The sequence below is a fragment of the Podarcis filfolensis genome, assembly GCF_964270895.1.
Source record: "Podarcis filfolensis genome assembly, chromosome: 2".
NCBI classification, from domain to species: Eukaryota; Metazoa; Chordata; class Lepidosauria; order Squamata; family Lacertidae; genus Podarcis; species Podarcis filfolensis.
Window position 1 is genome coordinate 81,362,111 of NC_139605.1, and position 27,729 is coordinate 81,389,839.

The following is a 27,729-nucleotide window of genomic DNA, read 5'->3' on the forward strand; positions in this document are numbered from 1 at the left end:
TTAATGCGGGTAGTCAGACTGGGAGCTCCAGTGTCACACCTAATTGAGTACTCAGTGTGAAATACATTTCACCATTATCATCTGAGTACTGTGGTTTACTACTGCATTTTTATTGGTATACAAAGTCTGTGGCTTTTGTGGCTTCCATTCTTTAATTGCTGAAAACCAAATTTGCCACCTTAGTTATATCACTGTGTTGGCCTATTGTGACATGGGACCCAACATTGCCATGATATATTTGCAGCATGATTCTCTGTCACAAATAGAATGAAGTAGCCATTATAAAGCAATGGAAGTTCTTTCCCTGTCCTGCTAATCTTTTACCTGAAATCTGGAGTGCTACAGAGAGCAGTCACTGCTTTTTATGCCGAGCAGCTACCAATATTTTAAAATGTCTCTACAACTGGGAACAATGCCACAATTCTCTTGTCATGTGGTCAAGGAACAGTCACTGAGAAGAATTTTAAAGGGCCCCACACAGACCCATTCTCTACACAGAAATAATTGCATTCCAGTAGAGACCCAGTATGGCGGGGACATTACTCAGTAACGTAAGCAGCATAATGATTAATTCAGTTCTGGCTTAGTGTGCAACAAATTTCCTTGCGAATTCTCAAGAAATCAATTGATTTTGCTGTATGCTAAAATATATACAAATATAGTTCCCTAAAGAAGAATTGCGCTATCTGAGAATAGCAGATTGCTTGTTGGCCAACATCAACTTATTAATAGAGTAGCAGCAACAATCAAAACTAACCACCTAACAACTAGGGATGAGGAAGATAGTCAGTTCAGTTTGCATTAAATTAAAGGTAAACCTTCCTAATCTGCACTTGGGCCAGGTTTTAACTCAGTTGTTGCTTGTATGGAAAGAGGTCCATTCATGCAACGGGATTTTCTCCTCCACTTCTCCCCAAACCATATCCCCCAAATCTGTTCTGGAGGTTTTGGGGAAACCCCTGAACAGGTTTAGGGGGCAAGCAGGGGACAGGTAAGCAGCAGGGGAAGATCTTGCTGCATGAGCAGACCTCGTTCTGTGCATGTATACCCCACTTAGTGCTACACTGAGTTCCACCCCAAACACAGCCATTCTTCAAAACTTGAAATGCTCCTAATTTTGCAATGCAGTTCTCCACCCAAGTAATATGTACAGAAATGTATAGACTAAGTATGCATAAAAATGCAAAGTGAAAATAACATATGTACAAAAATTTAGGGGAACTGGTTTGCAATTTCCCCAAAAATTATATTAGCCAAATTGTATTATATTAGACAAATTATATTATATTAGACAAAATTCCATAGAAAAATGTGTAGGTGAGGAGAAATTTTCAGTAAAACGCTGATGAATTCTCATGAGGACCTTTTTAGAAAAATGCAAACTGATATGGAAAAGTGAGGAACTGAACTTATGAGTGAAAAAATGATAAACTGAAAGAAGCTGAAGTTGATAGGAGCTGGCTCCTATGGAGCAGGGAAATAGGGGTTCAGATGATCCCTAAGATATGCTGGACCTAAGTTGTTCAGGGCTTCATAAATTAATACAAGGACCTTGAACCTGGCTCAGTAGTAAATGGGAAGCCTGTGCAGATATTCTACACTAGCTGAAGCTTCTGCACTGGGCTCAAGGGCAGCCGCACATAGAGCACATTGCAGTAATCTAATCTCTCAGCCTGGTCTAAGGTAAAGTATAGGGTAGTTCAGTTAAACTCTTGAAATGCATTAGATTTCTATACATATCTGAGTTTCACAAATTACCTTAACACTTTCCCCTCTGGCAAAGAGATCTATTCTTCACTTAATCCAGGAATGACAAACCTGTGGCCCTATAAGGCTTTTAAATGTACCAATTTTGAAAATGGTGTTATTAATTGAAAGATTCAGGTTGTCTGATTATTATAAGATTAAAAGAATTAATAAAAGCTAATGCTGAAATAGGTAACAGGGCATAAGCTGACAATGGAAGATTCCTGGAATTATTAAGAGCTGATATTTATAGCATCACAGTTGTTCAGAAAGAAGTGAGAAATTGCCCCGTACAAAAATTGGAAAGAATTTTTGGAAAGTGTGTCTGAGGGTTCTGATTTTTGGACAAGAGATAGGACATTTTATTTTAAGTGACCCAGTTGAAAAGGGTGGTGGTTCTGAAAAGGCATGCTAAAACATGAAAATAGGCGATGTTAGCTAGTTTTGGACCATCAGCAGACTCCTGGTGGATCATGAAAGAAGGGGTTACACGAGGGGTTGTCAACCTGGCCCCTACTGCCCACTAGTGGGCATTTCAGGATTCTAGGTGGGCGGTAGGGGGTTCTACGGCACAAGTTGAATCCTTCCATCGAGCGCTGGTGGGCAGTAAGGAAATTTTACCATCAAGAAAGATGCATTAGTGGGCAGTACCCACTACCCCTGGTTTATACGGTATCATAGATATGAATTGTCCAAGCATGAAACCTAAAATCTTGGCATCATTGAAACGGGACCTAAATTAGTTTTTTGAAACTACCTTTTTGAAACCTTTTTGAAGCTACCGTATAAAGGCTAAGTATTAAGCTCAAGAAGCACTATTCTCTACTAATTGAGGAGCCCCACCTCCAGGGATGTAAAATAGGGCTGCCATATGTCCAGAGTTTCCTGGATATTACCAGGATTTCAAAGGATTTCAACAACTTTTGAGGTGTCTTGGTTTTTACTTTTTGAAATATGGCAACCCTAGAAATGTTCTTCTGACTGAGGGAAGTCCCACCTTCAGAGCTGTCTTCCTCAACTTTCAAGCTTTGAGACAGGTTTGGGGTGTTGCTTTCAGGGAGCATCAAGGGGGCACTAAGGGGGAAGAAGGAGGTAAGCCCTTTTGTGCAAGCGGAAGGTCTCACACAGGGCTTGTGCTGATGGGGTTCCTTAAATGAATCCCACCCAATAGCTTTAATCCCTGACAACCCTCCAGATGTTGTTTGGTTCTGGCTCCTATTGTCCCCAGCCAACATGGCCAGTCCTCAGGGATGAATGGAGCTGTAGTCCAGGAACATCTGCAAGGCCACAGGTCTCTCAATCCCACTTTAATCCTTTCTGGTATATAAACATTTCTTACTCCATTAATAATTTGATTATTTCAAAGTGCTAGAAAGAGCAGTGCTAAGCTGTTCAGTGCCATTTTCAGGGCTCAGAGGTGCCATTTTTTTCACTTCTACTGTCAAGTAATTTACTACGTGGAGGGGAAACAACAACATAACATGAGTCAATGTGAAAACACAACATAAATGTCAAGCTATGCAGTAAGCTCTGGTATTACAGTTTGCAGTCATTAAGCTACAAATCACATATCAACACTGTGTTTTATGCATCTTTGTTTCACTACAATTATATGTCCTGGGAAGCAACTGACAAGATTGAGCATACTGCAAAATAACAGATGTGCAGTCCTCACACATGACAATTTACATACCAATAGCTTGTTTCCCTGTATGGAAGTGCCAGGGTCAGTATCACAATGCTGTTGGAATCAGGATTGGATTGGCAGGTGGTGACACAAGAGTAAGAAGAAGAAATTGGGGTGGGGGCTAAATGGTGGGAACCTGAGTCAGAGGAATGGGGAATATTCCCTTTTCACCCTAACCTCAGCCAGTTCAGAAGGGGGAGTGGGGGTGCTGGCTCTGCTCCCCTCCACACTTTCCTCCCCAGCAGAGAGCCTCAGAGGAGGCTAGGGGGGGCTTGGAACAGCCAAGGGAAGAGGAGGAGCTAGAGGCAGCAGCAACTAAACAGGAGCCTGAAAAGGAAGGTTCAGTTTTGTCACCTTGGACCAGTGACTGCCTTCTCAGATGGGAGCAGACTCCTCTCCCCTCAAAGGTGTGTGCATTTGCAATCCTGACATTTGCACAAAGTCAGCGAGTTTCACATGTAGGCAAACCACATCTTTAAAAGCTGTTGGAACATCTTCATTGTTTCCATCCAGTTCTGAACTTCTGGCCCCTGTTCTTCACCTCCTAAACCATGACGCCTGAGCCTTGTGTCTGCTACTGAGCATGTACCATGATTTGCCTGAATAAATATCTATTTCTTACTTACAAGTAAAAGTGTGTGTTTGGGTTGGGAAAGATACCTGTCTTTCGGTTTGCAGATTGTTTCAAGGAGTGTGAATTAGATAGTTTCTCATTAAAATGCAAACAAAATTGAATTTCTCCTCCATCCCTACATCTGTGGGGGTGTATGGCAACTTCAGGTGGGTTCCTGGACGTATCCTTTGAACTACGGTATTTATTCTGAAGAGGGACATGATCAAGGGAACTGACACAGCTTCTTACAATGGGAGAAGGTACCTGCCATGAATAAGCCCCCAGCTCCACTGTGCCAGAGGTCCACCGGGACTGCTTTGAATATTTTACAACTTCCTTGAATTATTAACTATACGTTACTGACTTAATTGAAGGGGGAGTGGCTGCGGTTCCCTCGGGACATGTTGGTGGGGGGTCTTGAAGACAGCTAATGTGTCTGAGGCCCATGAATAAAGGATGGCAGTGCTGTGTGATGAGGTGTTGGTGATGGCCCCACTTCCCCCATGCTAGGAGGGAATTGGGACAGGGAACCAAAAGGGCAAGGAGACACCAGCTGCTGTGACAGAGGAGAATGGAGCTATATCAAGCCATCTGCTTCCTCCCTCTTTCTGTGATGCAATTAGATATTTGGTCCAATGGTGGGGAAGGGAGAGAACTCCTGAATATGTTAGCTGATGGATTTGAAATGGTGGTGAGGTGCATATGTGTGTGTGTTTGTGAAGAGAGGAACCAAAGCGCACCACAGGAGGCCATTGTCCTTTGTTTCAACTTTGGTATCGTGCTTCACCTCTCAGATGTGAGTTCGATGCTCAGTTTGGGGAAATGAAGGAGGCACAGCTTGAGTCTTGCAGTCTATGGAGAGTCATGGATTTTGTCCCTCAGAGACACTTTCCCTTCATGGTTTCATCACAGAGAGGGAATATATATCTGTGCCTATCTGCCCCAATGAATCACTTTTGGGGTTCTAAGTGCTGAGGGGGTGGGTGGATCTTGAATGGCAGCCTCCTTAATCTCTTGCATCACAAGCATTCTGGGCCTTTATCCAGTCAGTCAGGCTAGGCTCCATGCCGCAAGGGTGACCTCTAAACTGCAGCGCTATCTTGAGTATTCTCTGCTTGCCCCACAGCCTGAAGATTGTCTGCTGACCTCCCAAAGCAATGGAGAGGCACCGTGCCCTATAAATCCCTTCCCTTTGGTTTGGGCTAGTCCGGCAGCCTGAGCAGCTTGTCGTACTGAGTAGCAATGCAGGAGCCCCTCAAAGACGCCTCATCGCACCTCTCCAGACTGGTCTTTGACCTCCAGCCTGCCCGTAACTATGTCTTCTACTCCCTCCAGCCCTTGGTTTCCTGATAACCTTGTCTGGTTCACGACCTTCAGCCTATTCAGGATTAGGCCTTCCTCCTCTGGCTCACGTGGCCTCTGTCAGAACCTGACCCTGTGGCAGCCTGTCACAAGCTAGGCCTCAAGCCTGACATTTCCCAGTTCCTGGATGCGACAGCTGATGAAGAAGCTCACTTTAACCCAATAACATCTACTGACTTTTCTCCCAGAGAAGATTTAATAAGAGATTTGATCCGGTTTTACAAGGACCAAAGTGGGTGAGTACGAGAGGAGGCTTCTGCTGGAAGATGGCTCTGCGACACGGGTGGGGGAATCCTTTGGCTGGGGAGAATTGGCTGCTCGACAGAGGGGAATTAACCAGACCAGCTCTGAAATGTCAGAACAAACTCTCTCTTCAACGTCTGGAAGATTAGTATTGTGCAAATGAATAGGTGGATTTTGCAAACTTCGCCATGAAAGGTGGAAGTTCCTCCATCTTTACCGAAAAGAGATGGGATTGAAATTTCTGCCTTGGATCTTTCTTTCTTTCTTTCTTTCTTTCTTTCTTTCTTTCTTTCTTTCTTTCTTATAGGAAGGCAGGATAGAATTGTCAAAAATAACTGCAATGTGTTATATATTGGTGGGTGGGGGGTAAGGAAAACAAATGTATGAATACAAAATAAGGAGGGCTGTTTAAGCTGTAGTTCTGTTCTACTAAAAACAACAACACAAAAACCTCTAAGGGCTTACAGCGGATCATAAGAGCATCTCTCCACTACCCTGCGGCCACCCTGGAGCTCCTCAAACTTCACTCCCACCACGCTGCACCATCCCAGTCCCTGCGAGCCCAGCACCACTTCTGCTGGGAAGACATCAATGATTGCCCCCCTCCCAGCTACTACTGTGTTTCAGACATATGGAAATAAATTGCAATAGACTTGAAGAGTATGCAAAGGTAATACAGAAATATTTCAGAATGCATGATATCCAAGGAAATGCTGAGAGAATATGGCATTTTTGGCTTAGGAACAATACTTCAAATACTTCAGGGTGCTCAATGGATTCCATGTACATTATGCTAGCAATCATTCTCTGCATTCAAACAGAGTTCTCAATTGTCTCCAACAGGGATGCATGAGAACTTCAGTTTGGTCTACGTGCTATCCTTTGAAATTCATACTTCTCCAAATTTTGTGATGCAACTTTCCAACCAAAATATGCATGAATATGCATATATGAAAGTGTGTATGTTAGTGGAAATAACATACAAAAATGCATTAAATTTGGGGAGAGAAATTGCTTGCAAAAATGTTTACATTAGGAAAAATGCATACAGAATGTATGTGTTGGGAGAAATGCTCGGTAAAATGCCAATGAACTTTTCTAAGAACTTTAAAAGAAATCATCAATTGATGTGGAAGTGTGGTGGACTGACGATAGGAAAAATAAACCAAATCTAATGCATCCACCCCTAGTAGTCTGCTTAAGAAAATAAAATTATTATATTTATTATTAAAGCTCAACAGCAGCCAGAGCATGTGTGCTGTGAAGTAATTACGGCACCACGTGGTACTGACTTTGGGCACCAACAGTGGGGGGCCCAAGTTGGCACCCCTGCCTAGGACACAGTGCCCTGTAAAGCTAGAGGCAAGACCAAGGCCACATCCACACCATACCTTTAAAGCACAATTATACCTCTTTAACAAGTGTGGCATCCCCAAAAGAATCCTAGGAACTAGTTAGTTAAGGGTGCTGAGAGATGTTAGGAGACCCCGTTCCCCTCACAAAGCTACAATTCCCAGAGTGGTTTAATAACACTGGTCAACAACAAATTTGTTGTCTGCATTTTTTCAGTTGATTTAGGACGAATCTGATGTGCTGAATCCAAAAATCACATTGGTTTTGCTCAATCAGGTCAAGTTTTTGAGCTATGGCCACATGTCTTTTTTTACGTTTTTGTTCACATGTACACTTGTGTGGAGCATTTTAGAAGAAGTTGGTGGGGGTAAAATGCCATGTTGAATAATTGTTTTGATTGGAAATGATTATTTTAATGACAAGAAGTATTCAGGTCCGATAGTTATGGGTGATTATGTCGAAAAGGGATCAGTTTGAAGTCATAAAACCTCGAAATCTTCCATAAATTGGTGCGGCTGGGATCAACAGAAAGAACCGGAGCAGCCTCAAGTATCCTGATCTTCAATCAGCACGTTGTCCTGTAGCTCATTGTGATGAAATTCCGGTGCCTATCTTCGGAGAACTTCCTGACATTAGTGACGAAGATACCTCCAGTGTTGAAGGACATGAAGAAGAAGAAGTGGTTCTTGAAGATGATGCTCCACATCCATTTTCCCAAAAGGAGTTGAATGATCTAGTTCACGACCTCAGCTTGTCAAAGGACTCTGCCGAACTGTTGGCATCCAGATTGAAGGAAAAAAACCTCCTCTCTGACAGTGCTCGCATCAGCTTCTTCCGCAACAGGCATCAAGAGTACCTCCGTTTTTTCTCGGAAGAGAAGGACTTGGTGTAATGTGCAGATATTGCGCAGCTTCTGCTCAAGCTTGGAGTGCCACAGTACGAACCCAAAGATTGGAGACTGTTCATTGACAGCAGCAAGCGATCACTGAAATGTGTTCTGCTACACAACAGCAACCAGTTTGCCTCTATACCCCTGGCTCACTCGAGTAAACTGAAAGAGAACTATGAAGCGGTGAAGTATGTGCTGGAGAAAATTGGTTATGATCAGCATAAGTGGTTTATTTGTGTTGACCTGAAGATGGTGAACTTTTTGTTGGGACAACAGTCTGGCTTCACCAAGTACCCATGTTTTCTGTGCATGTGGGATAGTAGGGACCGTGCTCAGCATTACACGAAGAAGGACTGGCCTGTGCAGGAGGAATTGGTGCCTTGCAAAAAAAGGAACGTCATCAACGACCCTCTGGTGGACAGAGACAGAATACTCTTCCCACCGCTGCACATCAAGCTTGGCTTAATCAAGCAGTTCACCAAGGCTCTGGACAAGGATGGCGACTGCTTCACTTACTTGTGTCAGGCTTTTCCAGGATTGACCATGGAGAAGTTGAAAGCTGGCATCTTTGATGGTCCTCAGATCCGTCAGCTCATCAAAGATCCAGAGTTCGGAAACTCAATGAACGAAGTGGAACTGGAAGCGTGGAAGGCATTTGTTCTGGTAGTGAAGAACTTTCTTGGCAACAATAAGGCCACAAACTACGCAGAACTTGTCAACAACATGCTGACTGCTTTCAGAAACCTGGGCTGCAACATGAGCATCAAGATGCACTACCTATTTTCACATCTGGACCCGTTTCCTGAGAACCTGGGTTCAATGAGTGATGAGCAGGGGGAGAGATTCCATCAGGACATGAAAGAGATGGAGACCAGGTATCAGGGTCACTGGGATGCAGCCATGATGGCTGACTACTGTTGGACTCTGAAGAGAGACCTCCCTGCCGCTGAGCATTCCAGGAATGCCAAGAAACGGAAGTTCAAGCCCTGAAGTTTGAAAAATGGTGAAGCAACATGCAATTTACGTGTACTTACCTTTTTTCAATGCCCACCATTCAGTTTACAGTAAACCTGACCTGATGGAGAGAAACGGATGCCATTTCCTGATTCAGCAGTGCAAAAATACCCTAAATCAGTTGCAGAAATCTAGACAACATTCAAAAAGTAAAAAATTGTTGCCCAGTGTAATCAGTCCTTTCCCCCAGGGAACTGGGAATTGTAGCTTTATGAAAGGAATAGGGGTTTCCTAACACCTCTGATCACCCTTAACAAACTTCCATTCCCAGGGTTCCTTGGGGAAAACTATGACTGTGGTATAATAGTGTTTTATATTTATATATGGTGTTCTATATGGTGCAGATGTAGCCTGACTAATAGGTAGGGTCTAAGTCAAATATCAGATGACTGGATGGCTGCAATATCAGCCTGAAGTCTACTGAGAGCTGAAATATTGCCCTCAGGATGTATGTACTGTAGCCTCGACCTCCCTGGAATTGATCAGCCTCTGCTTCTGAGCAAGGCTGGCATCCCTGCTGCTGCCTCAGAATCTGGCATGGTGCTGAACACAGGATGCCCAGAACTAAAGGAATTTCCATAGAGGATTCATCTACATCTGTGGTTGTTGGCAATATAACATTATCGGAACAGGAGGCAGAGAAGACATGGCTCCTTGGAATTTATCCTCTCCTCCTCTATGTCTGAGAAAGTTTTTGTAACAGGGGTTGCCTCTGTGGCTGCTTCCTGAGATGGCCCAGTGAGAGGATCCCCCTTATTATGATGGTCCCTGATGTCCTAGGATTCCTCTTCTGATGCAGATGCAACATGATGACAAGATTCTGGAAGACAAGATGAAAGCAAGTTCTCCCCAGTTGCATTTTGTGCACAGCCACCATCCAGGAGAATGCATCATGACATTTGGCTGTTAATATGCAATAAAACAATCTTTGTAAATTTCATTAAAATTGGGTTAAGATAAAAATATGCCAGACAGAACACAGCCAATAGAACCTTAATTGGTTCCTTCCCAGAGGAGAGCTGTGCTCCGTTTTCAGTGTTTTTGCCACCAGGACCTACAGAAACAACTACAGTTCTTGCGGCTCCAGAGAAGAACTGTGGCCATGGAGACCCTCCCAAAGGCCACACCCACAAACACCTCCTGTCCTGAAGCCAATGAAACTCATGAACTTGGCTGCTTATGTATCCATTTTGAAAGCCTATCAATATCTTCCACTGGCTTAGAATGGTTGGTTGTTTATCAGGAAAACTGAAAAATCCATCCTGACAACTGTAATGTTTACACATCTGCTCCAGGTCATCTGGTTGTGTGTTTTATTATATTTTTCATTAGAGGAGAGTAAGAAGGGAGGGACTTTTCATGAAAACTTCAGACAGTAGAAAAACATTCCACTTTCATCGACTAAAGGGGGGTGTTTGCCCATTCAGAGTGAGGACAGTATTGATCCAGGAAGCATTGTTGTTTGGCTTTCTGAGATCACCATTTAGCCAAATCTGATTGGCTGTAGAGCATTTTAATATCATGTTCGCTATGTGGTCCCTGATTGGTTGGGATTGCCCATATGACTATTCCTAGCAAGAAGACTCCCCACAAAATGGTGCTGAAATAGCAATAGGCTGTGAAAGTAGCACAGTGCACAAGGTGCATATTTGCTTCATTTGGGTGTTTCCCCCTAAGAAAATGTTTTATGTCCTTGTACTGGACCTAATGGTCAGGGGTCCCTTTATCTTTACCTTAATCACCACTCTGCTCTGGAGAATGAAATAGCTTAACATCTGGCGGAGCCCTGTTTTTAATACGCCATAATCTAGAGCCATTCTAGATCATATGTTAGCAATCGCTCAATCTCTCTATAGCTATAGGCAGGGTCTGGCCATGAAACAATGCAAGATACTGGTTGGCCCCGGTCTACATTTATAATTAGTGCTGGACCTATTTTTCATTAAAAACTATGCATTTCCACTGACTACCTCTCTGAATCTTCCTGGGTCCATGAGGTACACATAACCAACTCAAATCTCTTTTGCCCAGGGGGAAGAAAAGTGTCACTAGCTATGCCCTTGCTTGCCAAGTCCCTCCACACGGCCAATTCATTTCTTAAACTGTGGTAAAGGAGGATGGGGAAAAACACAACTGAGGACAGTAGAGAAGAACTATATCCTATGTATTGGATATGATGTGATACCAGGTAAGCCAAAAGAGCCTTTTGTCTTTTTGAACTTGCACATCACACTGTTATTTCATATTTAGTCTGTGATCCGCTGTCCTCAGTAGCACTGATATTCCCCAAATGAGGTCAACACACTGTTCTGGCAGGCGCTGCAGACAAAAGGTGAGAGACAATCTCTGCCTCAAAGAGCTTTCTGAGCCTGTGTAGAGACAGACGGGAAAAGAGCTAGGGATTGAGCCCAGGTGACCTGCCTGTCAGCTCAATAACTGGTGGGTGAGGAGGAGAGACTGAAGGAAAGCCAGGTGCAAGGGGGAAGGTCCCCTGCAAGGAGAGTCGATGGCCAAGAAGAAGAAGAGAAAACACTTGGCAGACACATAACAGCATTTTAAGGCATGTTCCTGTTTTGGCTTCAGGTATAATATTGTCAGTCCAGAGTGTGGCTTCCTGCTGGCTAAAAAGAGATAAAGAGAGGCTCTCCAGCTGCTTGATCCTGCCATGCTAGCCCTGAGAATTTTTATTTTTAAAAAATCACATCATAAGCCACTATTAAAATCATTCAAATGGAATAATACTAAAAATGGGCTACTTTCCTTGGCTTCAGAGAGCTGCATAAATACGGAGCAAAATCCAGACTAAGTTCAGCGTGTTTCAGTCCTGTTGATTTTAATGAGAGAAGAGTGTTTAAGCATATTCTTGACTTTGTCCTATTGAAATCAGTAGACTTTTAAGTGCCTAACTATTGTGCTAGTTTTAGTTGTGTTCATTCTCATGCATTTGCTCAGACAACTGGACACTTTAAACTCACACCTAGGAAAGGGACTACAGATTGAAGCTATGCTGGTTGCACTGAGGAATTAAAACAGAGAGGTGGTGTGATTTACATTTGGAGCTTGGCAACTTCAGGGCTGCTTCCAGAGATAGAGGGTGTGTTGGCTAGGGTGGGAGGAAAAATTCAGCATGGTGCACATTTGAATGGGAATCTACCTAATCCACATTTTCTGGAAACAACTCACAAACTAAAATGCAACTGTTCTTTGAAATCGGCACTACTCTGAATTTTGCAATGCAGTTTTCCAACTGAAACATGTGTACATAAATAAATATATTAGAGAAAAGTGTGCATGGGGGTTGTTTTTAAACGATGATGATAATAATGAAAGATTTAATGCAGAAATGTTGCCAACTGAGCAAGCCAGAGAAATCAGAAACTGAGAAAAACCAGAATTGATAGATTCATCTATCCTGAGTGTTGGTTGTTATTGATGGCACAGTCCCAAAGAGGGCCGTTTTTGCAACACCTTAAGTCACACTTGCTTCACATAGTTTAAGATTATTCACTTCTATAATCTCCGCATCTCCTGAATCATTCCCTGAATCATTCCCTGATATATGAATTCCAAGGTAGAGTGCCATATTGAAGCACAGTATGAATGGGGCAGAGCAGAGATGGGGAATGTGTGCCTTGTCTCCAGATGCCATTGGATTCCAAGTCCCAATAAGCCCCAAGCAACATGGTCCAGAGGAATGGTGGGAGTTGCATTCCAACAATTTATAGAAGGTTACAGTTTCCCCAACCCTTGATTATACAGTGGGATTTATAATATTTTGCAAGGCCAAACAACACTATTTGCCACAGAGAAAGAAAGCAGGGAAGGCATGACCAGGATCATAAGAAGACCCTGCTGGATTAGGCCAGTGACCCACCTAGTCCAGCATCTTGTCTTTGCTGTGGCCACTCAGATGCCAGTGGGAAATAGACAAGAGGGCTCTCCCCTCCTGTGGTTTCCAGCAACTGGTATTCAGAAGCATTACTGCCTCTGACTGTGGAGGCAGAGCGTAGCCATTGTGTCTAGTAGCAGTGGAGGCATGGAAGGAGGGGATAGGAGGCATTGGGACATTTCTTCATTTGCTCTGGCAAGAATTATTTGCCAGCAGCCTTGTTTTCACCATTAGCCATTGAGATTCCTTCAGATGCCGATGATGAGAAGGCGGTCTTCGGTGACTTGTATAGTGCAACAAAAGTGGGACAAAAAATTAAACCGGAACATATGTCTACCCTGAAACTTTTGCAGCTGCAAACAGGGTTGAAAGGGAATTATGCATAACCACTCCAGTACAACCATGAATGCACAATAAACAGGATGTATCGAGGGACCATTAGTATTTATTATATGATTCTTGTTTTTAGTTGAGCTTCCCATGTGTTATTTAACCAATATTATAGCAGCTCTTTAAAGTAGGCAACTATTATTATCCCTTGGACTGCTAAGGCTGGGAGCAAGTGGTTCGCCTGAGGCCACCCTCTGAGCAAATGGCAGAGATGAAGCTCAAAGTAGAGACTGCCCAGCACACAGCTCGATTTTGTAACCACAACACCTTCCCACTGCTGTGGACAGTGCTAAATTAGAATAACAAAATGATTTTTGTCTGTGTCCACCACAGGCAGGCCCCTTGCGCAGCAGTATGTGGTTGAGTCTCCGCCACTCGGAACAGATCGTGAGTGTGTGGAGGAAAGCTAAATCCCTTCTGTGACTCACTTTTTTAGTCTCAAGAAGGATCGGAATGGGTTGAAAGCTTTTAATTGAATTGGCTTTCTGACACAGGAGTGTTTGCATGATGGACAACATGAGTACCTAATGTCCAAGTGCTAAAAGTTCTGCTGTGGTTCTGAGGGTGGAACTGTGCATTACACACAGACACACACATGTAAAGAAAGCCAAAACTTCTTAGGGAAAAGCAGGGGCAGGGGATCAGGTAGGAGGGGAGGAGGAAGAGGAGATGCTTAATCCATTCCTCACCTGTTACTTCTCACAGCTCTCAATCACTTGCCTCTTGCCTCACAGGGTTGCAAAAGTATGTTTGCGGAGGCAGTTTTGGAGTCCTCCATCTAGTGAAGAGCAACTAGGGGAGAAGGATATGGGCAAGGAAATGATTAAGCAGGTACATATAGGCTCCTTCTTTACAACTTTTTGTTTTTTGTTCCATGCATTAGTGGCTGCATGCGCCCTAAGGCTGCAGTCTGAAGCACATTACCTAGGAGGAGTAAACTCCAGTAAACACACCAGGACAAAGTATGGTGACTTTGCTGCCAAGTAAACATGCATTTGTTTGCATTGCAATAGTCACATTAAGTCCCAGTTGCTCAGCTTACATAGAAATCAGTGGGCCTGCTGGCTTCATTACCAAAAGGTGCAAACACTGATTTTCACAGCAGCAACAGAATGTACTCTAAGTGTGCCTCTGATGTAGGTGGGTTTCATCCCCGCCCTTTCAAAACTGCTCCTTTCTGACTGATGTAAGCTGCTATGTAACATTCCCTAAAGTGGGAGTCACCAGCCTTCATTGGTGCCCCCATGCAGGTTCAGTCCCTGTCATTTCCATGTAGGGCTGGGGAATAGCATTGTCTGGAAACCCTGGATAGCCACTGTCAGTCAGTGTAGACAATAAGAACGTAAGAAGAACCTGCTGGATCAGACCAGTGGCCCATCTAGACCAGCATCCTGTAGCCACCCAGATGCCTGTGGGAAACCCTCAGGCACAACCCAAGTTCAGGAGCACTGTCCCCTCCTGCTGTTTATAGCAGCTGGTATGCAGAAGGATACTACACTAGATGGACCAATAATCTGGCTTGGAATGAAGAAGCTTCCAATATTCCTATGAAGCAATTTCTGGCACATTTGAAGGCCAGGAGCAGGGTTTTGGTGTCTCTGATCTTTGATCATCTGAGAACTGCCAGCCCCTCCTTCTGCATTATTTCAGGCTAGCAAAGCAGCTAGAATATTCCTTGCACTGACAGCTGCCTATATATTTTTTCATATCATTTTTGGATCTGTTTGTCCCACTCGTTTTCAGTAGCCGGTTGTGCTTTCGGGGAGAGTCTGGTAAAGTTTTGGCATCGCACTGCAGCAACACAATTGACGGCCTATTCTTTCTCATGGGCATTTACCCATCATATTGCATTGTTGACATAGTGTAAATCTGTTACCCGTGGGAGATTGTAGCATTGTGTGAAGGCGAGTGTGTGTGTAAAATACAAATCAGTGTATTCCGGGGGTTGTGGAATATGAGAGAGAGAGAGAAAGAAAGAGAGAGAGACCAGTTTAATATAGACACTGCAGTTTCAGGGACAATTTTCACCTTCCTCTGCCCAATCTGTCTGAGCTGTGGTTGCTAAGCATCACAAAGTATGGAATCCCCAGGATCCGTTTTTGTCGAAATCTTCTCCCCAGGATGCTAAGACCTGCCTGACAGCTGAGAAGGCAGGCTGGATTTCTGCTCTCTGCTTGCAATGCCTTTTCTTTGGGGGGGGGGGTCTGGCAGGATGAAGCAGGTTGGTGGGAAGGCTAAAGAGAGCAGCAACGTCTTTCAGCAGAGCCACAGATGGCTGCTGTGCTTCCCTTTAGCTGCTCCAGGCCCTCCTAGGAAGCTGAGTCCAGGACATGATTATTTATCATTTATTGAATGCTGTCAGTGCTGCAGAGCCCTAGAGAGAGACAATCTCTGCCCCAAGGAGGTTGCTGTCTGGATCAGACAGGCAGGGCAAGGAGGAAGGTGGCAAGGGAGGGTGTGGAGGCCAGGCTTGCTGACAGATGCTTGGCTGGACTTGAGGAATCACTTTGGCTGAAAGCATACAGGGCCAGCTGAAGACAGAGAGCACAAGGGAAAGGGATGGGAGTATTTGGGCTACTGTATCTCTAAGTGTGAGATAAAATAAGGGGAAGGACCATAGCTCAGTGGTATAGCATTTGCCTTGCATGAGGAAGGTATCAGGTTCAATCCCCAGCATCTCTAGGTATGACTGGCAAAGGCTGCTGCCTGAAATCCTGAAAGCCACTACTAGTCCATATAACCAATGCTGAGCTAGATAGACCAATGGTCTGACTCAGTATAAGGAAGCTTCCTAATAAAGGTATGTAAGAAGGAGAGGCAAGGATTGTGTCTGCAAATGGATGGAAACCAGGGTGCTATCTCACCCTCAGGATTGTGGGTGCCTGCCACTGCAACGCAGGCATGTGACATCACATGCAGATGCCTGCATGTGTGTATGTGATGTTGCATGTCCATGTTGCAATGGCGGCCGCTGGTGACTCCTCTTCCTCCTCCTATCCCCTGCTAGCAAGGCACCCTTTCCCATGGGGAGCGGCTCTGACTCAGAAGCAGAGAGACTTCTCTGCATCTGAGCTCCACCCCCTGGAAAAGGGTGCCTCGCTGGTTGGCTGTGGAGGGCAGAACTGAGCTTCTTTTCTCTTGAAGGAAGCACTGCTGCTGCTTGCCAGCTTTTTTGTTGACTTTGTGGATGCCCAGCCCCACAATTATATTATTGTGGGTGCCCAACCTAGAGTTGGTTCCTATGGTGGAAACCAAGAGTAGGGATGGAGAAGGAATTCAATTCAATTCACATTTAAAGGTGAACCTGTCTCATTTACACTTCCTGGAACAATATGCAAAACGAAGCCTTTTGTTGAAATTTGACTTTGAATTTTGCAGTGCAGTTCACCGGCCAAGTGATGTGTAGAGATATGCATATGCTAGGGTAAATTGTGCATACAAATGCTTATATTAACAAAAATAACATGTCAATATGTGCAATAGTAGAGGAAAATGCATGCATGTATGTATGGGAAATTTGCACCAAAATGCTGATGAATTTTCATGAACAAATCTGATGCAGAAATGCAAAGGACTGAACACTGGAAAAATAAGAAACAAAGAAACCATCCATCCTTGTCCACGGGTGGGCAGAAGGTAGACAAGAGCCCTACAGCTGGTGGGGGGCAGTGGGTAGACCGTGTGGGCAGGCCCCGCAGTGAGTGCTGTCTAGCATTTTGTCACTCCCCTCAGTGGTGACACCCGGGGCGGTCCACACCCACTGCACCCACCTTCCTTCACCCCTACCCCATAGTTCCCTGTGAAGGGGGATTGATTGTTAAACCACTCTGGAAATTGTAGCTCTGGAAGGGGGCCAGCACCCTTAACTACAGCTCCCAGAATTCTTTGGGGGAAGACATGACAATTTAAAGTGGTATGATACTGCTTTAAATGTGTGGTGTGAATGTGGCTTAAGGTGTACAGTAGATTGGCAAGATCTCCCAATTGTTCAGCAACAACAAAATTATTCTCCTCCACCTTAACCCCCCCCCCACCATATTGCCCCAAATGAAGAAGACTTTCCTCAGAACGTATTTTCACACTGAAGGACCATGAGCTCAACTCAAAACAAATTCCTGTGCTCACTCAGCAGCTGTTCAGAGGCAGCATATTCTTCACATTCCTAAGTAATGTAGGCTCTAGTCAGTGGGCCCTGGCTCCAGTCAGTGGGTCTGAGGGCTCTAATGCACACAAAGTGGATCCACAAGCCTGAAATCTGCTTTTTCTTGCAATCAGCACAGCTGGGAACTGTGATGCCAGTGATGGGCTGGACTTACTAGGTCATCCCCACATTGTTGATGGGGGTGCTGTCATCTTCTCTGCTGCCTACGTAATGCCCCATGCACAGAGGATCACTTGGAACTAAATAAATGCCTTAATCAGAGGAGGGCATTTTATGATAGTCCCTTAGCTGCTGTTTTAGGCAGTTGTGGGGATACATGTGATTTATCTCTCCTGCCCCACATGTTTCCCAGTCTCTCTGCAGCTCTGTGCCTGGCTAAGGAGGGCAGTAAGAGCTGTGGGCACACACTAGGGTGTTAATGTGCACATGAATCTCTGTTTCCATGTGATCTCCAGCTCTGCATTTTCTTACTCAGGCTATTTCATTTTTTATTTAAAATATTTATATACTGCCTTTCTCATTATACATTTCTACACTGCCTTTTTCAGGGTGGTTCACAATGACATAAACATAACAATACCCAGATCCACTCATGCTGTGTCCCATGGGAACTCTATTTAGCTACCTGCTTGGCTCCTTCTCTCCCTGATGCACTTGGTTTGGTCAGATACTCCCTGCTGTAAATCAGAGTGTTCTGCCACCTTGCAAGGGGCCCAGCAATCATGAATTCTATGTATTCTGGCTGACAGGACTTTCAAGCCAAGTGGAATAGCCTCACTAAGGGCCTCTCCAGACTGGTGGGTTTTGTGTGTGGATGTTTTCTGCAATGGAACATTGTCGCAATAATAGTGCATTAGTGCTGAATTTATGCTGGATTTTCCACACACCATTCTGCTTTACTAGTTGTTCTGTGATGTTTCCCCAGTGTTACCACATTGTTGCTGCCTGGGCACTCCTGCACTGTCCTGCCTCAAGAGCAGGGCAAAAAATAAACTACAACATTTGTGGTATGAAAAGTGACAGTATTTCAGGAGGGAGTTACGGAACATGCACTGATCAGAAAAAAAGTAGTACGTCTGCCTTAAAACATTCGCAGGGGCAAGCAGTATTGAAAGCAGGATCATGTACAACTGCTTGGATGCCGCCATGAGTGCAAATAATCTGAATGCACAATAGAAAGGATGTCTGGAGAGGCATCAACACTGGTTCTCAAACTTTTTTCTCAGGTCCACACTTTCCGAATAAAATTTTTGCTTGCGCCACACCGAATTTTTTATTGATTAAGAAATACATTGGAAAAGGAAAAGAAACAACTAGCACTGCTTGATTTATAACATAGAACAAAACTGTTTTATAATATGATCATGGGACATCTATAAAGTATAAAACAAAGCAGCTAAAATTTCTGCAAAAAATAATATTTTGATACTATACTGTACTGCACTGAAATGTTTAGATGTTTCTTTGAGTGCCCTTGAATCTTTCCGCCACACTTGCCATTGTTTCCTGCCATACCAGTGTGGTACCCCAAACCCTTTGAGAACCACCTTTAAAACTAATTTGGTACCTGGGCCCTAGATGCAAGATGAGTTTTAAAGCAATGTCAGGATCTGAAAGAACCCTCGTTCCAAGGTGAGCTCAAGGTGAACAGATGAATGAACAGGAGAGGGCTGGGCAGAATCCAGCTTGCTCAGCCACCATGACCCACACAGAGGAAGGTTGGATTCTGCAGGCCTCCTCCTGCAGAACACACTTAGGCCTAGCTAGCCTCTTTGCTTTGAGATGATAAAGAACTGGAGCAAAGTAATGAACAAATCCGTGAAAATTTCCTTGTGGAATTAAAAGGGATGGCAGAAGGATAGGTTCCTGCCAAAAGTAGGCTGAGGCTCCTATGACTGTTATGCCCCTGCCCACCTGCTCCTCCTGCAACGATCACCATATACCTTACCTCACTTGGAGGCTTCAGTAAGGAAGGACAGTGCAGAGCACCAGCCTCAGGTTCTTTTTACAGTGGCCTTGCCATTCCTCACTTCCTGCTTGCTCTCAGCATGTCATGGCTCCTTCATTTATCATTCCCAAGTCCATAGCATGCTTGACATGCCTTTCTCCTGAGGCTGCTCCTGAGTTGGAACGGCTTCCATGCCTTGGATCTGCCCAATTCTTTCAAGAGCCTAGTGTTGTTCAGATTTCTCACAAAGCCTTCTCTTTGCTCCTCCACCATCCCATAGCCATAGGTTCATGCTGCTTTCCAGAGCTCCAGCTTGCTCACGTGAGACCCATTGTTATGAGCAGCAGCAAGCCACCTAAGCCAAATGTTTTGCTCTAGACTGGGAGTAGCCAGGCTGGGGCACTCCAGATGTTCTTGGACTCCAACTCCCATCAGCACCAGCCAGCATGACCAGCGGGCAGGGATGATGGGAGTTGTAATCCAGCAACATCTGGAAGGTACTGCATTGACTACCTCTGCTCTAGACACTAGGCCTCACCTGCCTACTGAAGAATTACCTGATATGGCTCATTCACTCCGCGTGCAGCTGCTAGAGAGGTAATATGTAGGATTGCCATTTTGGGGGAGGATGAATTTGCATGCAAATGCAGGTGAATGCTCACGGCATGAGAATGTACATGTAGATCTGACTGCTGCTGGCTGTGTCGGCTGTGGCATATCCAGCACTTCAGTCTCAGTACTTGAGCCACTGGGTAAGCCAGCTCATTCACATATTGCCTTTTTGCTAATTTGATGCTGAATAACACACAGGAAGTAGCCCAGGCAGTGAGCGAGAAGATAATGGGATCAACCTGGCATCCCAGTTGGCGATCAGAATCCCCAGCCAGTGTAAACCAGACCTAAAGCCAGTAGATAATTCTAAGCAAAGTTGGGGCTTAGCTCCAGCAGCCCCTCAAGGGCCAGAGAGTGGCAGGTGTCAAGTGAAGGTGGTAGGGGGAGAGGGGCTGCCACGTGCTGAGATGGCGCATTGCATGGGGCCTGGAACTGATCCCAGCAGCCTGACTTCTTGTCTAGCAGGCGGCTGTTCCACCTGTTCCATTTGGAGTCTCCCCACACTGTGTGTGTGTCTGTACAGGAAGGAGGGTGGTTGGGGCCGAAGAAGCTGGTGAGGCCAGATCTTCCCAGCAAGAGCCATGTCCCTGTCCTGCTATTACCATATTTATGAGGCTCAGCAGAGCGTAAGCATCCTAACCTGCTGCCGACCTCCCCCTTCGCAGCGTCCTTCCCCTTCACCAGCAAGGGTGCCATGAGATATTCATGAGCAGCCTCGTTCCTGTCGAGCTGGGGCCTAAGGCTGGCTGGCAGCGAGTGCATTTTTTATTAATGGGCTTCTGGAGTAAGGGGTATGCAGATGTGTGTGCATGCGTGCGCGTGCATAGAGCCCAGAAGTGCCAGCACGCTAGAGCGAGTCACAGGGAGAGACAGATGCACGCTGCAATCATGGATCGCCCTAATATCCATGCTGTACATGTGGGTGCACCCATTCTGTACATATACATGCATCTATATGTACATGCCTAGCCCTGGTAGGCAGTTGCCACATATATACAAATACACATGCCACAGAAAGACAAAATACAGACGGGACATCCCAAGTGCCTGTCCATTCCTTGCAGCAATTCCCAACATTTACAGCACATTTGCATTATTCTCACTCTGGATTTAATGTGAGAGGCTCCTGGTTTGGTGGTGTGGCAATCTGGCAGCAAGCAGAACTCAAACACACCACATAGCAAGCACAGAAACATATGTGCATATACCCTGAGTAGCATTGTGGGGTGGGGGTAACACATGCTTGATGCAACATTGTCTAACTTCACTGCAAACAAATCAGAATGAATGCTCAGTAAATAGCTGATGTTGTCTAACCTCCCTGCAAACTTTGTGCTCAATAAACATGTCATCAGGAAGATGAGAGAGAAGCTAGTTCCCCATCATCACTGTCAGCTGGGATTGTGAGAGCAGTGTTGTTTTTTGTTTGTTTGCTTGCTTTCCTTTTCTACCCTAAGAATAGCCATAGTGGCTGTCTGAGTACTGCTACCAACATTAGGCCCCATGGATACCAATAATTGCAGCATGTGCTTTGTAGAGCATAGGGTGGCTCTGCAGAAACATGTAGGTTGAGTCTCCAGTCCTGCCCCACTAATCTTGTACTGAAAGCTGGAAGCTGTGTGTCTTATTGTCCTACAGAAACAAATGAGTAGGTAACAAGAATAGTGCTTCGCTTATCTCCTTGCACAAAGACCGCTCAGGCCTTCATTGTGTGACATTTGGGGCTGTTTTCCCGCCACTTTTCTTTTGACACAAGTGTGTTACATACAATTCCCTGGAGCAGTAGGGACATTTAGGGCACTGATTGCTTTCAGACAGTGGGGAGGGCGGAAACATAGACTTGTATTCAACTAAGTTCCACTCAGAGTAGACCCACAGAAATTCATGAACTTAAGCTAGTCATGACCATTAATTTCAGTGGGTTTACTCTGAGTAGGACTAACACTGGATACAAGCCATTCGTACCAAGGGTGCAATCCTATGCACGTTACTTGGGAAGAACTGCAACTGAACTCAGTGAAGCTTAAATTGAACATGTAAGGCTGTAAGGTTATTGCAGAGGGTTGCATTACCAATTTTAGTGATGCACATTTGTTACGTGTACATTTTATTGAATTCTTTTACTGCTGAACCTTTCCTGTGTCTATGCTTCTTCTCCAACAGTAGCAGCAACAAATATTTAAGGTTTTGATCTCTTAGCCTCATCCGGAGAAAAATGGCTTTAGCACTACCCTCCTGCCCACCTCTAATGCACCTTAAATCACTCTCACCTTTCACATTATAGCCATTTGGCAGCAGTCCTGACCCGGATGCTTGTTCTGCTGCCATGTGCTTTGGCCCTTGTTTATGACCTATACTCCTCTGCATGGCTGCTCTACTCTGCTTCTCCTGTTCTCCTTCTCCAGCCTAACTCGATGTTCCTTTCTCCTATCCTGCTGCACCTGCATGCCCATTTTCCTCCTTCTTAGAAATCCCAAGGAGCCCAGCTGCTGCCTCCATGAGCTGATCTCCCTTGCTATGATGTGTGTCCTGCACTATATTACCTTGAGGGATATTCAGTTCCCTCCTGGATCCCTGCTTGGATGCAGCACCCCTATAATGCAGCGTTAACTTCATCTTGGACTCTGTCCAGCAAAGACCACACATGCCTGGTTTGCAGCATTTGCTGCCTGATCTATGTATATTTACTCTGAAAAAAGTCCTGATGCTTAGGACACTTCAACACAGCAGTTTATTGTGGACTTGGTCCTGCTCATGTGAGCAAGTTTAGTGCAGCATCCTCATGAAAACGCTGCCCTGTATTATTTCCCCATTTAATCTGGATTTAGCACTTTTGGTAGAACGGTTTGATGAGAATCAAGGTGGCTTTTTAATAATATTTTTCCTGCATATCGGTATACATAGGAACATTACACACTAATATTTCCATCTTTAGAGAGTTGTTGCCTAAGTTTCACTAATGTTTCACTCTTTAAAAGTGATGTCTCCAAAAGTGCTTTTAGACAATCCTAAAGTGCAACTCTTCAAAGACTGAGGTGTGTACAGACCATTGGCCCATCTATTTCTATATTCCCCACAGTGACTGGCACCAGGTCTGTGGGGTTTCATACTGGGGGCATTCTCGGCTCTACCTGGAGATTCCAACTACCTGGAGTTGGACTAGATAATTCCTGTGGTCCAAGGAAATTATGGCTAAACATATTGTTTGCATGTAGAGCAAGAGGGAGGAATGTCTAGAATTAATTCTTCTTTAATAAAGTGAACTTGTGTATAGTTTTAAACAAGCTCCTGTCTCTGGTGTTTCCTTGGGCAGTCCATCCCTCAGTCTGGATTTTCTCATACCAGAGATACTCCGGAAAAGAAAACGTATGAGAAAATCTAGACTGAGGGAGAGGAAAGAGTGGCCATGATTTGGAAGGGAACATCATATGGACATCAGAGAATTAATGGAGGCACAGAAAGCTTACTGTCCACATTAAACAACAGCATAGATGAATCCAGAGTGAAACCACTGGTCCACCTAGTTCAGTATTGTCTATACTCACTGGCAGTAGCTTTCCAGGGCTTCAGGCACAAGGTTTCCCCAGCCCCACCTAGAGATACCATGAACTGGGACCTCCTGTGCTCTATTGCTGAGCTACAGTCCTTCAGCAAAGGTATAGCTCCCCTTCACCTTTCAGCAAGGAAACTACCGGTGGTGAGACTCTTACAACCAGTAGCTAGCTGCACAAGGGACAGGATGCTATTGGCTGGTTTCATCTAGGAAGACTGGCTCAGAGTTCTATAGACCTCTGATCATTATGGTATATCACCTTTGGTTGTCTGTCCACATGCAGAGGTGGACAAACCCAGGGGAAGTCCCCAAAGACAAGCAACTGCTTCCTACTTCTTATGCTGTTTGGGCTAATGGGCATTCTGAAAAGTGGGAGCATGGACCATCCTTTCCTTTTGAGTTGCATGCAGAGAATCCCATTAGTAGTAGCAACAGAACTAAAGGTGGAACTGGAGAAACTCCCAGCTAATAAGAAAGAAATGCCAAGTTCCCTACTTGAGGGTTGCAAGGTCATAACCTGGAAACAGCAAGCTGGAATTTCTACTTTTATGCAAAAGTAGTAAGATTTGGATTATTCCAGTCATGGCAGTAGGTTATGGATGACAGTTATGGGAACTGGTTTTGTATCATGCAGGGCAGGATTCAGAATTATGTTAAGTTAGCTTTAATGTAAGATATGGTGTCATCTGGAGAACACACCTTTGTCTGTAAATGTAGTGGGGGAAATTGCTGCAGAAGTTCTTCCCACTTCTTTCCTTTCCAGACACCATTGCTCCTCTGTTGAAGCAGGTGGGGCTTCAGTTTTGCCCTGTAGCTGATGGGTGAGGAAGGTAAGCAGTAGGACCCAAGAAGTAATGAGATGAGAGATCAGCAGCAGCAACCTCTCCCAGTATAGGCGCTGCATTCAGTGTAAAGTTGGTGCTCTCCAGGCTGAATCCTCGCAACTTTACGTCCTCTGCAGCATCTTTAGCACAACTGTAAATCCTGCCCTGCCTAATCCCAAACCACCTGACATCACACATGAGTAGAAACTTGTTTGCCCATTAACAGTCATGAACCCTTAGCTAGAAGAAGGTCACAACAGCACCACCTGGTGATCCCTGTCACAACAACCTCAGTCATTACAGGTGTTAATAATGATTACCAACACATACAATTATGGATTATCATAATTAATTGGCATAGAAGAAAGTGGTAATTATTCTCATTGTGCATATAGTTATCGGCAATCTTACATATTTCCGTAATAGCCAATTACAATTATTAATCAATTCCTGGGGTTTAGTAAAAAATGATGAGTGTTAGCAGCCCTGCCATAAATGGTCACTGATGTTGAAAATATAGGCTATCTGCCATCATTGGTCTGCTCAGTAATTATTGCTATTTGTTATTAATTATTACGATTGTGTTTTAACAGTCTCATTCCCGTTGAAAGCACAATGGTGTGTGAATTTGTCCTTGAGGGACTTTGCCAAGAGTAAAAATCTCATTAAGGGGCTTGAGGTTCTTTTTATTTTATTTAAAAAAATAGATTAGGATTTCTGCGTTGTGTTTTTTCCCTGCCTATTTGATTTGAATTAGTGAGATAATGAGCTCCCAGAGGTGTGAGATGCCGACAATTCCCAATCAAAGCACAGGAGAGGAATTAAAGGGAGAGAGTGAGAGAGAAAAAGTAAAGGCCTTCCTATGCTCCAAAAGATCTAAAACATCATTTTCAGAAATGGAACCAATTGCTCCTTCTGTGCCTTGTGAGCCATATAGTTCACTATGAGAACCCAGGATGGGCTCATCAGTAGTTGCTAAATCGCGCCTTTGCAGCCCTTTGCTCAGGTCTGTTTATGGCAGCATCCAATAAAAACCTCCCTTTCTGCTGCTACTGGAAAGTGGCATATCTGAGTGTGGGAACTGATTGCATGCATAGGATATTTGATTTTTTTGTTTATTATTAATTTCACCTCATCAGCAAGAGCTACACCAGGAGGGCAGCATCTGAGGGGGAGTGAGGTGGAGCTGCTCACACAATTGCTCGCGGGGCATGACTTCACTTGGCAAGAATAATAAGGCTGGGTGGATAGTTTAGCAGGGACTGGCTGCCATCAGTGCATCAGAGACTGCCCAGCAGTAACGTATCTGTTGTCTTTTTGGTGGCTACTGAAAACCTTCCTCTTGCAACAAGTCTTGTACGTAAAGATCTTTCCCTGTCCAGTACTGGAATTGTTTTTCATATGCTTTTATTTTTTTATTGCCTGTTGTTTGCTACTCCAGGCTTAGGAACAGAGGCGGGGGGAATATACATTTAAATAAAAGTAATCCTTATCCTCGTCTCACACCCTGTTACCTTTGCTGTAAAACTGAAATTAACTGTCTGAGTGGGAGGGGGGAACCCATAATTATAAACATTTATGGAACCAACAGGGATACATGCACATCAAGCTAATTTCATAAGAGATTTGATTGAGCAATGCAATGAGACCCTAGTGTGTGGGAGCACTCTGACTCGTTCGAAAGAGAGGAAGAGGAAGAGAGTGGTTTTGTGTATGCTCTCACCATCTATTCTGATCTCTAGGAAAGCTGGTATTTATTGGTATTATTGTTCCAGATCACATGACCAAAGCAGCAAAACTGTGCCTGGGATTTTAGCCACTGTCTGCCTAGGTTCTCCAGGGTCAAGGGTCAAGCTTTTCCCCAGTCTCGCTGCCTGGAGATGCTTGGACTGAACCTGGTCCATCTGTGTGCAAGAATATGCTGAGTTCTGACCCTGCCTTCTTTGAAGGGGCTTCAGGAGCCAAATGTGCCATCCTCTCAAAGCATGGATACATGTACCCAGACTGTCACTGTTTAGGTTTGCAAAATTAAAGTGGATTATAGTGCTTTGTCCCAAAGTACAACAAATGCACTTTTAAAAACACAACAGACTTTTTTGCAGTTAGAAAAGTGACAGGGAAATGCATTGAAAGTAGATCAAGATGAATGCTAATAAAGACCAGACATAAACTAACCTCTGTCTAAGCTTTGTGCAAGCAAATAAGGATGAATGCTCAAGAAATAGGTTGTCTGGAAGTAGCCCTAAGTCTGTAGGAGGGCAAAGGTGTCAGGAAATGTGCTTTTATGAAAGAGATATTCCAGGATAAGATGAGATCACATATCAGTATGGTTTTTAGAAGCAGCTTCCAGGTTTTTGTTTTGTTTTTAAATCAGGACAATTTCATCAAAGTTTAGTGTGAACCAGCAGAGAGGTCAAGGGATTAGCACTTATTAGGTCAGGTCTGGTGGCCATTTGCTACTTCCCAGCAAAGGGGAACATAATCTTTGCAAAATGTTATGAATTTGTGCCACCTGGAAAGCAGGAAGCTTAACCTGAGCTAAGGATGTAGCAGGCAGGGCAGAAATGTTGCATTCACCTTGGTGCTCAGGCCAAATAAATCAAAGCATACTTCTACTCTGAATGCAGCTTATACCAGACTATGTCTTATATATTAACCAGACCTGTGAGCCCAGGGCTCTTAATCTTTCCACCCAAACCTTCCCTGCTCCTACACTTGTCTGGCACAGCTGGAGATACTGTTATCCACCCACTTGCAACCTTGGGGTCATCTTTGACTCTACTTTGTCATTTTCTCACATCCAAGTGGTCGCAAATCCTGCTACTTCTCCCTTTTCAGCCACTCCATGAACAGCCTTTCTCTTTCTTTCTAGAGCTAGTGGTTAAACCTTGTCTATGCTCCAGTCACGTCTTATCTATATTACAGTAACCTCCTCCTTGCTGGTCTGGCTGCCAAGTCTCCCCACCTCTCCTGTTCCGCTAAATTCATTGTTCTCTCCTGCTCCTATGCTGTAGGTCTCTGCACTGTCTACATCAGTTCCAAGCATCTAGCCCTTACATTTATAGCTTTTATTCACCCTGATTATATGTTATGGCTTATCTTCCTCTACCATACCAGCTGCTCCCTGCTTCTTCAGACCTGAGCCCCACACCTTCTTTGCTGCTCTGATCACTCCTTCCTTTTTGCAAAGTTCATCTGCTCTCGCTGTCCCTCCCGCTAGAAAGTAGGTGCACACATAGCCCCATATGGAGTTCACAGGCTTCCTTAAACTCTTTGGGGTGAACAACGGACAATTCCACAGAACCACACAAACAGATACACTTGCTTGACAGATGCCGTAGAACTAACACTGACCTCATGCCTCCATATTGCCCTGTGGAGCTGACAACCCCACTTTAGCAAATTCCTATAGAACAGATCGTCATTGGCCCCACAGAGCTTAAT

The 27,729-nt window shown here is 44.5% G+C and overlaps 1 long non-coding RNA gene across 2 annotated transcripts in view; it reads left to right on the top strand.

The window, feature by feature from the left end:
• The window catches only part of LOC310755202, a 96,638-nt gene that overhangs the window by 23,755 nt on the left and 45,154 nt on the right, over positions 1 to 27,729 (top strand). Inside the window, exons 3-4 of one of the 2 annotated variants that reach the window (XR_014544221.1) lie at positions 5,173 to 5,644; positions 10,939 to 11,095. This is a non-coding gene — a long non-coding RNA (uncharacterized lncRNA). Of the gene's footprint in view, positions 1 to 5,172; positions 6,711 to 10,938; positions 11,096 to 27,729 lie in introns of those variants that run through there. The other variant, XR_014544222.1, reaches the window with a different exon arrangement.